This window comes from Triticum aestivum, chromosome 7D, assembly GCF_018294505.1.
Source record: "Triticum aestivum cultivar Chinese Spring chromosome 7D, IWGSC CS RefSeq v2.1, whole genome shotgun sequence".
In the NCBI taxonomy this organism is placed as follows: Eukaryota; Viridiplantae; Streptophyta; class Magnoliopsida; order Poales; family Poaceae; genus Triticum; species Triticum aestivum.
Window position 1 is genome coordinate 6,594,006 of NC_057814.1, and position 13,647 is coordinate 6,607,652.

Genomic DNA, 13,647 nt, shown 5'->3' on the forward strand with positions numbered 1-13,647 from the left:
TAAGAGTGGGCCTTTGGTACCGCGCACGCTACTAAGCCGTCTGCGTGAACTAACGTCTTAGGCCAAGCGGCCAGCCCCCGGGCCAACTCTGGCTGTCGCCGGGGCGAACAGTGATGCAACTGTAATAAAATGCGGAGATAGCCCCCGAGCATCGCTCGAGGTTATCCGTGCTCTCGCGGTGCAAAAATATGCGGGTGAGGAGCTCACATTGATTTTCGTGTAGTCGCGGCAGAGGCCGTCGAAGACAGCCGACGCGGCTGCGCACTCGCGGAGCGCGTCGGCACACCCGCTAGGTGTAGCCCTCGAGCCTTTAGGCGCTCGAGGAGGGTCCAGCCAGTCGGGCTTGACCGGACAGGCGGTGAGCGGAACGCGGGCGAGCCGGCTTGGCACAGCCGACCAGGAGGCGAGGCGTCTCACAGCGCCCATTTCTTCCCTTTTCTCTTCTGTCGGCGGCTGGCAACCGGACAAAACTCTTATTTTGTCTCTTGTTTTCGTCTCTTGCAATCTTCCGTGGGGCGCGCCAGCGCACCCACTGGGTGTAGCCCCCAAGATTCGGGGATCTCCCGGCAACTACTTTGTCTTCCTCCTCGCGGGGCGCGTCAACGCACCCGCTGAGTGTAGCCCCCGAGATTCGGGTCGACTGCTGAGCAGTCAGGCCGGATCTCCCGGCAACTACTTTGTCTTCTTCTTCGCGGGGGCGCGTCAGCGCACCCTCTGGGTGTAGCCCCCGAGATTCGGGCCGACTGCTGAGCAGTCGGGCCGGATCTCCCAGCAACTACTTTGTCTTCCTCCTCGCGGGGCGGGTCAGCGCACCCGCTGGGTGTAGCCCCCGAGATTCGGGCCGACTGCTGAGTAGTCGGGCCGGATCTTCCGGCAACGACTTTGTCTTCTTTCCTCGCGGGGGCACGTCAGCGCACCCGCTGGGTGTAGCCCCCGAGATTCGGGTCGACTGCTGAGCAGTCGGGCCGGGTCTCGCGGCAACTACTTTGTCTTCTTCTTGCTCACGGGGGCGCATCAGTGCACCCACTAGGTGTAGCCCCCGAGATTCGGGCCGAGGCTCGACCGGCCAGGCATCGAGGCAGACAGGCAGCCGGGCGGTCCCGGCTGCTAGCCAGGCGGCGACGCGAGCAGTCGACCAGAGCAGCCGACGGGACTGCTGCCCGTGCAGTCGGCCATGCACGCGGCCGCGTATGTGGGCGTGCAGCCGGCCATGCATGCATGCTGCATGGACACAATATTTCTCTTTTCTTTTTCACTTCCAGTCGGCTGTCGGCAGTGGCCTTTTTTTTTAGCACCCGGCTCGACTTTTCTTTTCTTCAGCCGGCCTCCCACTTCTTTTTCTCTTTTCCTCGCATGGGGCAGCCGGCCTCTTCTTTTTCTTCTGGACAGCAGGCGGCTGCAATGGGATCCGGCGGGAGCGCGCGATGCGCAGCGAGCCGGCCGGCGGGAAACCGGGCAGGTGCGGCACCAGTCGGATGGAGAAGCCGGCAGGCGGGCGCGGCATCGGCTGGCTGGAGAAGCCGGCAGGCGGGCGCGGGAGGTTGGCGGCGACCCGGAGCCGGCCCGTAATGGGCGCGCGGAGACGGCGCAAGGCGGCGCGGCCGGCTAGTCGGCGAGCCGGCCACGGAGCGAGCGGGAACCGGTCGGGCCCGCCGCAGTCGGCGCGGGAGTCGGTGGGCACGCGGAAGTCGGAGCAGGGAGCCACTGGGGCGCCGAGCGGCGGGGAGGAGCCGGATGCTCAGGGCCGGCTGGGCGAGAAGGCGGAGCGGTGCTTGGAGGTGGCTGGAGCCCGCAGGGCGACGGGGAGCCACCGGGCGCGGGCCGGGACGAGGCAGAAGGCGGGGAGGCGGCCGGCGCGGGGCCGCGACTCGGGAGGACCGGGCGGAGGAGGCCCGGCGGCGGGAGCCGCGGGCGCGCGAGAGCGAGGCCGGGTGGGCGTAGCCTGGGCCGGCCTAGGCCGAGGCGGGATGGCGCAGGATGAGGCGACCTGGCAGGGGCCTGGAGCCGGCAGGCAGGCGGCTCGGGAGTCGGACGCGGAGGACCCGGGCGGCACGGAGGGCGCGGGATGTCGCAGGAGGCCGGCCACGGAGGCGGCTGGGCGGCGCGGGCGGAGCCGGTCTGCCGGGACGGGCGAGCGCGAGCCGGCTGGGCGGCGCGGGCGGAGCCGGTCTGCCGGGACGGGCGAGCGCGAGCCGGCTAGGGAGATGGGCCGGCCTGGAGGCGACCGGGTCGACGAGGCGGCCAGTCAGCGCGCGGGGGGAGGCACTGCTGGCGGCACCGTGGTACAGCGGACGACGACGCAATACTGTTGGGGTACTGCAGGGGAACAGCGCGCGCCCCCCCAGCGACAATGAACGGAGAATGGCCATCGCGTCCGCGGTGTCCGATGGGACGCGGCGACGGGACGCGGCGGCGCACGCATAGGACCCATGGCGAGGTTGAGCGCCAGGCCAGGCGAAGCGCAGCAGCGGGGTGTTGAAGGTCGCAGGGGAGGAGGCAGCAGCCACGGCACGGTGGCGTGCTGAAGGACGAAACAGCAACGGCGGCAGGGCGCGGCCCCTAGCGCGAGGGGCTCCTCCCCTGTTGGCGTTTGAGCGAGGATGCAGCAGGAGCATCTACAACCGGACAGCAACGCCATGGATATTGGGAGCGCTTGCCATTGTCTGACTAATGCATGGCTAGTATCGGACCATTATCTGGGTATGGCCATTGTCTGGGGCGTGTGTGACTTGCATCCGAGGGATTTTTGGGTAGTGTATGGGGAACAAAAAAGGTAGGCGAGCAGCATCGCACACGGGCGTGGCGAAGGCGCTTGATGCCCAGACCACCGGCGAGGACGCGCCGTCCCGCGTGGCCGCCCCGGGGGCGTGTTGATGTCGGGACCCCGAGCTCTAACGGACAGACGGCGGCGACGCCGCGCCGGTGATGACGAAGATGGCGAGGCCGATGGCGAGGACGCGCCGCCCCTCGTGGCCACTCCGGGGGCGTGTCGATGTCGAGCCCCCGACCGCTACTGGAGAGACGGCGCGACGCCGCGGCGGTGAAGATGAAGATGGTCCTGCCCAGACAGCGAAACCAGCAGCAGCGTGATAGCATAGTAGTAGTACCACACCACGGTGGGCGCCAACTGTTGTGGTATTCTCACGGGAGGGGGCGTGAGGCGACAGATGCCACAAGGGCTTTGTGTGAGGGTAAGACTGCTGCTGATAGGACCGGGAGCGGGTATGCGAGTAGCACGCGCTAGTTTACCCAGGTTCGGGGCTCTCCGGAGAGATAATACCCCTACTCCTGCATGTCTGAGTATATGTGGTATATCTGGTACAGAGTTGCTCCTGGAGCTGTATCTAAGCTCAGTGCCATATGCATCTGGCTTTGTATATGTCTCATATGTGGCATGCTCTAGTCGCCGGCCATGCTCATGGCTCGTGGCCGTGAGCATGTGTGTGCTCATGCGTGAGTGCATGTGAGGGTGGATGGATGGATGGATGGATGGCTATATATAGTGTGGAGCTAGCTTATTATCTAAGCTATGTGGTGGTATGGGAGCAAGGCATGGTGGGGTGTCACACTTGTTCCTTGGGTCACTTCACAAAATAGTGCCAAGGGACAAGTGACACTATACATGATGGCGTCGTGGTACAGCTGTCTCGTATGCGGTATGGCCATCTCGTCGGGGTCTTGTCGGTGTCGGGTCGGGCTGCAGTCGGCAGCCGGCTGGCAGCCGGCCGGGCAAAGCAGTTGGACGGGGAGCCGGCAGGAGCAGCCGGGCAGTCGGACTGAGGGGCTTTGCTAGTCCCGATGTCTTGAATTATTGTCTCGCCGTCTTCGGGGTATCCGTGGCTAATTACTCCGACAAGAGGGGACGGTGATGATGGTCAGCGGCCCCGGCATCTTCAATATGTTGTAGGTGTAGTGTGACGCCGCCATGAACTTGGCCAGCGCTGGGCGGCCAAGGATCCCGTTGTATGGCAGAGGGATCTCGACAACATAAAAACGATCTTCTCCGTCCTGTAGTTCTGCTCGCCCCCGAACGTAACGGGCAGCGTGATTTTACCTTTCGGCTGACTGCTTCCCAGGTTGACCCCTTGGAACGTGCCCGTCTCCTCGAGATCTCCATCAGGAATCTGCAGCTTCTTGATCACAGCGGGCGAGATCAAATTCAGACCGGCCCCATCGTCAACCAGCACTTTGCTCACCTTGAGGTTGTGTATTGTTGGTGAAATCAATAACGGCAAACATCCGACCGCAGTTGTGCGATCAGGGTGATCCTCGATGTCAAAAACGATGGGCGTGCGAGACCACTTCAGGGGCTTCTAGGCATCGAACGACTGCTCTGCCTAGTGACCTCACGCGCCCACTGCTTCGGCTGGCGGTGTAAGGTGTGCAACGAGGCGCCACCGTCGACACACATGGCCTCTGTAGCCTTCTGGAACTCGTGCTCGCCGGACTCGTCGTCCTCGTCGTGATCATCATCTTCCTCTTTCTTGTCGCGGCCCCGAGCGGGCCTCTCTTGCTGGTTCTCTTTGCTGCGGCGGCCCCCTTAGCTGCCATGCTTCTTGCCGGATCCCTCAGCACCATCCTGACCCTTCTCCTTGTCTCGCCTTTCATATTCATCCTTCTGCTTTTCTGCAAGCAGCTCAACCTGTCGGCAGTTCTGGAGGTCATGGCCCTTGGTGCGGTGGATCTTGCAGTACTACTTGTCGGAGCCTCCTGGCTTGTTGGCGGCCGCCAGGGCCAAGCAGGCGGCACACCCGGCAACCTCCTTGCCGGGGTCGTCAGCCTTGGCCTTGTTGGTGGCGCCGAGCTCGCCAGATCCCTCAACGGCAAGCACAGTCTTGCCCTTCGCTTCCTGTTGCGGCGCCGGCCCTTCTTTGTCGGGGCGGCGGTGTCTTCGTCTGTGGAGTCGGTTTCCGCACCGGCGTCCTCGCCGGGGTACTTCCTCCCCCCTTCAGCTCGAGCACATCTATCGGCCAGAACACAAAGTTCGGCCACATCCTTGACCTTGTTCATCGCCAACTCTTCACGCATCTTGCGGTTGCGCACATTCTGATGGAATGCGCTGATAACGGCGGCGGGATGAACATCTGGGATGTTGTACTGCACCCGGCTGAACCTTTGTATGTACTTGCGGATGTTTTCACCTTCTTTCTGGGGGATGATGTGCAAATCGCTTGCCTGACCATGAGCTTGGTGGCCTCCAGTGAAGGCGCCAACAAACTCATGACATGAATCCGACCAAGAAGAAATGGAATCAGCTGGCAAGTGCATCAACCTCGACATGACGTTGGGTTTGAGTGCCAACGGGAAGTAATTGGAAAGCACCTTGTCGTCACAAGCTCTAGCAGCTTGCATCGCGATGGTGTAGATGCTGAGGAACTCCGACGGGTGGGTCTTGCCGTTGTACTTCTCGCCAACATCGGGCTTGAACGTGCGGTGGGAGGGCCACTGGAACTGCCACAACTCTCGGGTAAAAGCTGGACAACCCACCTTGTAAGGTAGGTCGCCGAGGCCCCCCAGCGTCGGGTGGTCCATAGTAGGCCCCGCACGCCGATCTGACTGATGGCGCATCTCCCGTCGTTGTTCGATGGTAGTTCGAGCGTCTTCCTCGGCCCATTCCCGAAGGACTTGACGTTGGTCGCGGCGGGTTCGCGGGTCAGACGACGCTGTGGAAACGTTGTCACTGACGTCGGGTCGACGGGCCGGTGGCTGTTGTCGATGCCGCGGGGGGGGGGGGTAGGGGGGTGGGGGAGTGCACCGTGGTCGCAGCGTCTCTGGTCCCCCCTCCGCCGGCATGCACCGGCTCGTCAGGACGCCGGTGCGAGGGTCCCTTTGGGAGCGGCTCATCTTTGTTGGCGAAACGGACAAGGCTTCGGATGGTGGCTCTCCACTCGTCGAGCTTCTCCGCAGCAGGGGGAAGTCGAGGAGCAGCTGCACGCGCGCCAGCGCTTCTGCTGGCGTAGGCGGCGGCGAGATCTGCGTAGACCGTGATGCGCTCCGACTTCTAACCGGGTTAGAAGGGGCTGTGTCGCGGTTTTGCGGTCGCACGCCGCCTGCACCGGCGTCTGAGCGCGCATGCCGGCCTGGTTCATCCTGCGAGTGGCGCACATGGCTCTTTCCGCGGCGGTGCCCGGGGGCTCCGGCATCACGGTGTTGCTCATCGCGCGCGGCCTGGGAAGGGCGCGGAGCGGGCGCCAGCTGGGGTGCCATAGAGGCTGTTGCGCCGCCCGTGGGTAGCACGGCCCCGCCCTCAGATCAGCGGCGCGTGGCCCGTCGTCTCGGATTCGGTCGATGCCGCTCGCCTAGCTCCGATCGCCAGAATGTCGTGGATGCTCGCGAGCCACGTCTCCGGCCCCATCCGTGGGCACCCGGCCGCCTGCTCGCGCTGGTGCGGCCGGGCCGGCCCCGGACGAGCCGGCCCCGGACGAGCCGATCGCTGTGATCCCCTTTTTCTTGGGGGCCATGGTGATGATGAAGTCGGTGTGCTAACCTTCAAACCAGATTTTCACAGCTTGCACCCTCCTACCTGGCACGCCAAAGATGTCGGGGGAAACTACACCTACGGGATCATGAGGAATCCCTTTTACTACGGTTGGCGAGCGCGGGACTGTGGAAAGAGCGGGATTGAGAGATCAACGCAGAGGGATTATCCAGGTTCGGGCCGCAAGTCATGCGTAATACCCTACTCCTGCTAGTTTATGTTTATATGGTGTTCTTAGACTAGCTACAAAGCGTGCAGGGTCCAAAAAGTCCGAATCCTTCCTCAGTACGCCGCGGGCCTCCTTTTATAGTCAAAAGGGGCTGCCACAGTGGCACACAGGAGGTGGAAAAGCTATACAGTCGTCGAGTTTATCTCCTGGAACCGTAGGACAAACACATTTAATGCGCTGCCGACGTGCCCTTCTTGCTTTATCGGGGACGGCAAGGAAGCTCGTCCCAGCTGTCGCCGCCTCGCCTGGCTTCGACTCGCGTCCGAGCTGACGAGGCGTGTAGCGCCATGCTGGTTGGCTGGCTGCTGAGTTGGTGCGGCGGCAGAGTCTTCACAAAGATCTGCATGCCACCACGCAGGTGCTTGATGAGTTGGCCTAGAGGCCACACGTCGCCACGCAGGTGCTCGCCTAGTTGGTAGGCTGGCAGCTGCATGGGAACGGCGGGGGAGTCTTGGCAGATGTGGGCCTGGCTGCGGCCCTGCGGATGTCTTTGGCAAGGGTCTTGCCAGCGCCCCGGCAAGGGTCTTGCCTTGGCATCGTGGTCGTCCCCGGCAAGGATCTTGCCGGGGGTCTCGTGGGTATCCTCGGCAAGGATCTTGCCGAGGATCGTCGTCTTCTGGCCATCATCTAGCCTTGTGTGCTTTTGGTGTTCACAAAGATCTGCATGCCACCACGGAGGCGCTTCTCGAGCCTTGGTTCCAATGTGGATGAGGGCGTTGGAACCCTCAGGCTCAAGGGTGGCAGCCCTGCTGGCGTTGGGCAAGTTGCCCCGGCAAGGTTCTTGCCGGGGCTGTGGAGGCCGCCCCGGCAAAGGCCTTGCCGGGGGAGTTCACCTCGCCCTTCTGCTCTTCGTGTTTCTGGCTTGGCGTTGCTCTGGTTGTCTCGTGTCTTTGCTTCCTTCCTCTGCCCCGCTAAGTGTGGCTGTAGGCGCGGCTCCAACTGCCGGCACACAAGTGAAGGGGTACAAATTAGGACCCCTTCTTTTGTGCACCGACATCTCCACAACCACCATTCTATTCCACCTATAGTGCTATGTCCATGGCTCACGCTCATGTATTGCTTGAAAGTTGAAAAAGTTTGAGAATACTAATGTATGAAACAATTGCTTGGCTTGTCATCGGGGTTGTGCATGATTTGAATATTTTGTGTGACGAAGATGGAGCATAGCCAAACTATATGATTTTGTAGGGATGAACTTTCTTTGGCCATGTTATTTTGAGAAGACATGATTACTTTGTTAGTATGCTTGAAGTATTACTATTTTTATGTCAATATTAAACTTTTGTTTTGAATCTTATGGATCTGAACATTCATGCCACAATAAAGAAGATTACATTGATAAATATGTTAGGTAGCATTCCCCATCAAAAATTCTGTTTTTATCATTTACCTACTCGAGGACGAGCAAGAATTAAGCTTGGGTATGCTTGATATGTCTCCAACGTATCTATAATTTTTTATTGTTCCATGCTATTATATTATCCATCTAGGATGTTTTATATGCTATTTTATATGATTTTTGGGACTAACCTATTAACCTAGAGCCCAGTGCCAGTTTCTGTTTTTTCCTTGTTTTTGAGTTTTACAGAAAAGGAATACCAAACAGAGTCCAATTGATGTGCCAATTTTCGATGATTTTTTATGGACCAAAGGAAGCCCCCGGAGTAAAATAGTTGGGCCAGAAGAGTCCCGAGCCGTCCACGAGGCTGGAGGGTGCGCCCTACCCCCTTGGCGCGCCCCCTACCTCGTGGACGACTGGGAGACCCCCCTGACGTGAGACCGACGCCAAAAATTCCCATAAATACATAAAGCCCCAGAAAGAAACCTAGATCGGGATTTCTGCCGCCGCAAGCCTCTGTAGCCACCAAAAACCAAACGGGACCCTGTTCCGGCACCCTGCCGGAGGGGCGACCCCTCACCGGTGGCCATCTTCATCATCCCGGCGCTCTCCATGACGAGGAGGGAGTGGTTCACCCTCGGGACTGAGGGTATGTACCAGTAGCTATGTGTTTGATCTCTCTCTCTCTCTCTCGTGTTCTTGATATGGCACGATCTTGATGTATCGCGAGCTTTGCTATTATAGTTGGATCTTATGATCTTTCTCCCCCTCTACTATCTTGTAATGGATTGAGTTTTCCCTTTGAAGTTATCTTATCGGATTGAGTCTTTAAGGATTTGAGAACACTTCATGTATGTCTTGCGTGTGCTTATCTGTGGTGACAATGGGATATTCACGTGATCTACTTGATGTATGGTTTGGTGATCAACTTGCGGGTTCAGTGACCTTGTGAACTTATGCATACGGGTTGGCACACGTTTGCTGGATATTAATTCTTTCATGAGTTGCATCATTGACTAATGCTATGTTTGTCAATCTCAAATAAAATTTCCTACTTATACTTCTCCTTATGTGGTGCCATCACCTACCAGAAGATTAGTATATGATTTTCTTGATTTATTTTCTTTCTTTTATTTATTTCCTTTCTCTTTTTCTTTGTTATTTCTTTTCTTTAAATTGCAACATGAAAGTAAGGAAAGCAAAAACTCAAACTAACTTTATTATATAACTTGTACACGATTACAAGGATAGATCACTAAGCAAACTCTCAAAGAAGAAAGGATCGCACTAAACTTTTATTCATCTAAAGCAAAAGATCGAACTAAAATAAGTAAAGGTAAAAGATAGTGGGATGATACGATACTGGGGCACCTCCCCCAAGCTTGGCGAAAGCCAAGGGGAGTGCCCATACCCGATACTCAGTTCTCTTTTGCTGGTGAAGAGGATGATGTTGGTGATGAAGTAGTATTCTCCAATATAACCATGAGTAGATCCTTCAAACCTTGAATCTCCCGAAGGGCTTGATGAATAAATTCGCTGTTTTTCTTCACCTCAGCCATTATGTGTTTATTCTCCGGGCCCCACAGTTTTGTTCCTGCATTGTTTCCTCTTGGCCGGGATATGTCCCAGTTGACGGTATGTGCCTACGAGGAGTGTTCTCGAACCCATAATTGTGTATCAAATTGTGAAAATTGTTACGATGTAACCGGTGTAAGGGCCTCCTCGGTGGGAGTTCTTCTTGCACTTCCAGGGTCGCTTGATTTTTTGATGATCCCATGGCTTGATGAGGATTAGGGTGAGTAGAGATGCCGGCTAGTGTGCCTCTCTCGAGGGCCGGAGAGTGAACCCCAAAAGGATTTCCCTCCTCTTCCTCCATAGCAACCTCTCCAGCTTCTTCTCTCCATAGATCCTCCTGAACCACCCTTGTGTCTTTTTCTCCATTATTGGAAGGTGAGGAAGACATGATGTTGGTCTAGCTGAATCTGTCAGAAAACATCAAGGAAAAGAAAACAGAGGATTTTCTCCGCGATACGGTGATTAACAGGTTCAAGAAGTATCACTGGTACGCGTCGGTGCTATACAAACGGTTTTAACCCCTTTCTGCGACGACATTTGGAACCGTCGCCTAGTGAGTGTGGGCGATAGGGGGTCCTTCCCACACGACCCAGAAATAGTCGGGGATATGCCCTCCTGGCACACACGCTCGGCAAAATGAGGTCGTGTGCGACCGGCGAATGCTCAAATATGGAAATACATACAGTAGAGCTAAAAAAATACAATTATACAGGCGAAATTGTTTCCGGTCGGAACTACATCCCACACAGTCAGTCCCTGCTAAACGTTTCCGTTCGTATGTACATCCCGCACAGTCGCTCCAAGGAAAACGTTTCCGTTCACAGGTACATCACACACAATTTTTCCCGTTAAATCGTTTGCGTTATTGAAATCATCACACACGGTCCGTAGAAGAAACTATGTGGCAAAGGCTGTCCATCACACATAGTTTTTATGTGGTAAACGTTTGCGCAAGGTGGCCTAACACAAACAGTTTTCAAGAGAAGTCGTGTGTGATTGTTCACTGATCCAACACGGTTTATTCCTAGAAACTATGTGCGTTGCCCGAGGTCATCGCCCACGGTATTTTTTCAATAACCGTTTGAATAGCAAAACCCAATTAGCAGGCTAATTCGCCATTAGCAGGCTAATTGCCCTATTATTAATAACCCATTTATTGATCTAATTGACATTCATATTAAGCACATAATATATTTCATTTCCATATTAAGGAAGTAGAATTTCATAATTGAAATACATCAGAGTACAACATGATATAGCTTCAGGACTCAGTTACCCCATTACACAACTGCACCAGCACCAAGTTTCACATGCAACATGTAGAACCTTTCGAAATTAGCATCATAGACGGTATATAGATAGATGCATCTCATCTAGAAAACTACTGAAGCCGAAGGCGACTATTGATCCTTCATTCATGTTGAAGGTCTTTGCAACTTTAGGCCAGTGCCTGTGGATGATTGACCGTCCATCCTTCATCCTCTTCAGAAACACTTCAATATTGAACCGTGGGTGTTGTATGAAAACCTTCCTCGCCTCCTGACCATAGAGGTGGTTTGAGAGGTAATTATCAGTGAACTGCTTTGGAAAGGCCTGAAAACAAGGACGTGCATAAATATCTTCTCTATATTGGAAATGGGGCAAAGGAATAAAAAAGGCAAGGTATAATAGTTAGTACCATCTTGTAGTGAACTGATGTCTTCTTCATTGTGCAGACAAAGATCTTGTCGTTTTTTGTCGCTAATTTCTTTATCATAACAATCTTTCTGAGTTTCTTGACTTGATTGATATTCATGGACAACTCATTTCCCCATATGCAAAAAGGGTCGAACAGTGGGTCCAAACCTCTGACAGCAGGACCTACATGTGCAAGACCAAATTGTTAAAAACCTAAATATTAGAATGGTTCCTGTAATTGCACAATAATGTGCTATTAGACAACGGACCATACACGTGCAGTTAACTAAACACCACACCAAATGAACCAAACGTTAACTGAGCACCACATTGCACAATATAACATACTCCTAATAGAAGATCAGACAGTTAACCAAACCAAGCATGTTAAACAACTTGGGAATATAGCAATTCTATTTGTTTCTCATCTATTTAGTACAGCCAAATTCGATTTATTTCTCACATGGTATACAATAGCAGAATGCAGCCACAACAATTGAACATCGCATTACAGAATTGAACCATGCAGTTAAGTAAACACCACAACAAGTGAACCAAATGTTAACTGAGCACCACATTGCACAATATAACATACTCCTAATAGAAGATCAGTCAGTTAACCAAACCAAGCATGCTTAACAACTTGGAAATATAGCAATTGTATTTGTTTCTCATGTATTTAGTACAGCCAAATTCGATTTATTTCTCACATGGTATACAAAAAAAGAATGCAGCCACAGAAATTGAACATCGCATTGCAGAATTGAACCAAACAGTTAACTAAACACCACAACAAATGAACCAAACGTTAACTGAGGACCACATTGCACAATATAACATACTCCTAATAGAAGATCATACAATTAACCAAACCAAGCATGCTTATCAACTTGGAAATATAGCAATTGTATTTGTTTCTCGTGTATTTAGTACAGCTAAATTCAATTTATGTCTCACATTGTATAGAATAACAGAATGTACCCACAACAATTGAACATCGCATTGCAGAATTGAACCAAACAGTTAACTAAACACCACAACAAATGAACCAAATGTTAACTGAGCACCACATTGCACAAAATAACATAATCCTAATAGAAGATCAGATAGTTAACCAAACCAAGCATGCTTGACAACTTGGAAAATTGCACCCTGAAGAATTGAGCATCACATTTGCAGAATTGAACCAAACAGTTAACTGAACACCACATTGCACGACATATAGAACATATACTCTAGAGCATAAGATTGCATGGTAAAAGTAGATAGCACAATTCACTAGAATTTCTTAAGGAAAGGTAGTAGCTAGCAAACTGAACATGGGTCCTTATACTGATCTAATAAGACAAGCTACTCCTCATTGTCGGAGACATCGATGACGATTGGCTCCTTGGACATGGAAGAGGCCGAGGCCTCCGCTTCGTGGGTGCCCTCGTCGTAGTGGTGAGTTGCCTGAGCCGCTCCGGGCACCAACCTGCTGGCTCTCAAGATGAGGTAAGCACATCCACGCTGAGAAAACACCTTGTAGTCTTCGTCGAAGGCACCGACGGTGGCCTCGAGAAAACGCCATGAACTGTCGTTTAAAGCAGCCAACCGCGCCGCGGCGTCGGCGCGCGAGGCGTTGACGGTGGCCTCGACGGCGAGGTGCTCCTCCAAGATCTGGGGGTCGGCACGAAAGGCAGCCATCCCGACCTCATCCGCGCGTGCGGCCGTGATTTGCTTCTCCGCTGCCAAATGCTCCTTGAGATCCTCGCTATACTGCATGCACCATGGCTTAGGGCGGTGCTTATTTGGTGGAGGTGTCGGTGATTTAGGTGGAAGGTGTCTCACTCGCGCCGGCGGTCGGTGTCGGTGTCAAAACCGGCAGATCTCGGGTAGGGGGTCCCGGACTGTGCGTCTAAGGTCGATGGTAACAGGAGACGGGGACACGATGTTTACCCTCATTCGGGCCCTCTTGATGGAGGTAATACCCTACTTCCTGCTTGATTGATCTTGATGAATATGAGGATTACAAGAGTTGATCTACCACGAGATCGTAATGGCTAAACCCTAGATGTCTAGCCTGTATGATTATGATTGCCTCTACGGACTAAACCCTCCGGTTTATATAGACACCGGAGGGGCCTAGAGTTGTACAGAGTCGGTTTACAAAGGAAGGAATCTACATATCCGAAAGCCAAGCTTGCCTTCCACGCAAAGGAGAGTCCCATCCGGACACGCGAAGAAGTCTTCTGTCTTGTATCTTCATTGGCCATTAGTCCGGCCCACGTTACATAGTCCGGATGCCTAAGGACCCCTTAATCCAGGACTCCCTCAGCAGCCCCTGAACCAGGCTTCAATGATGATGTG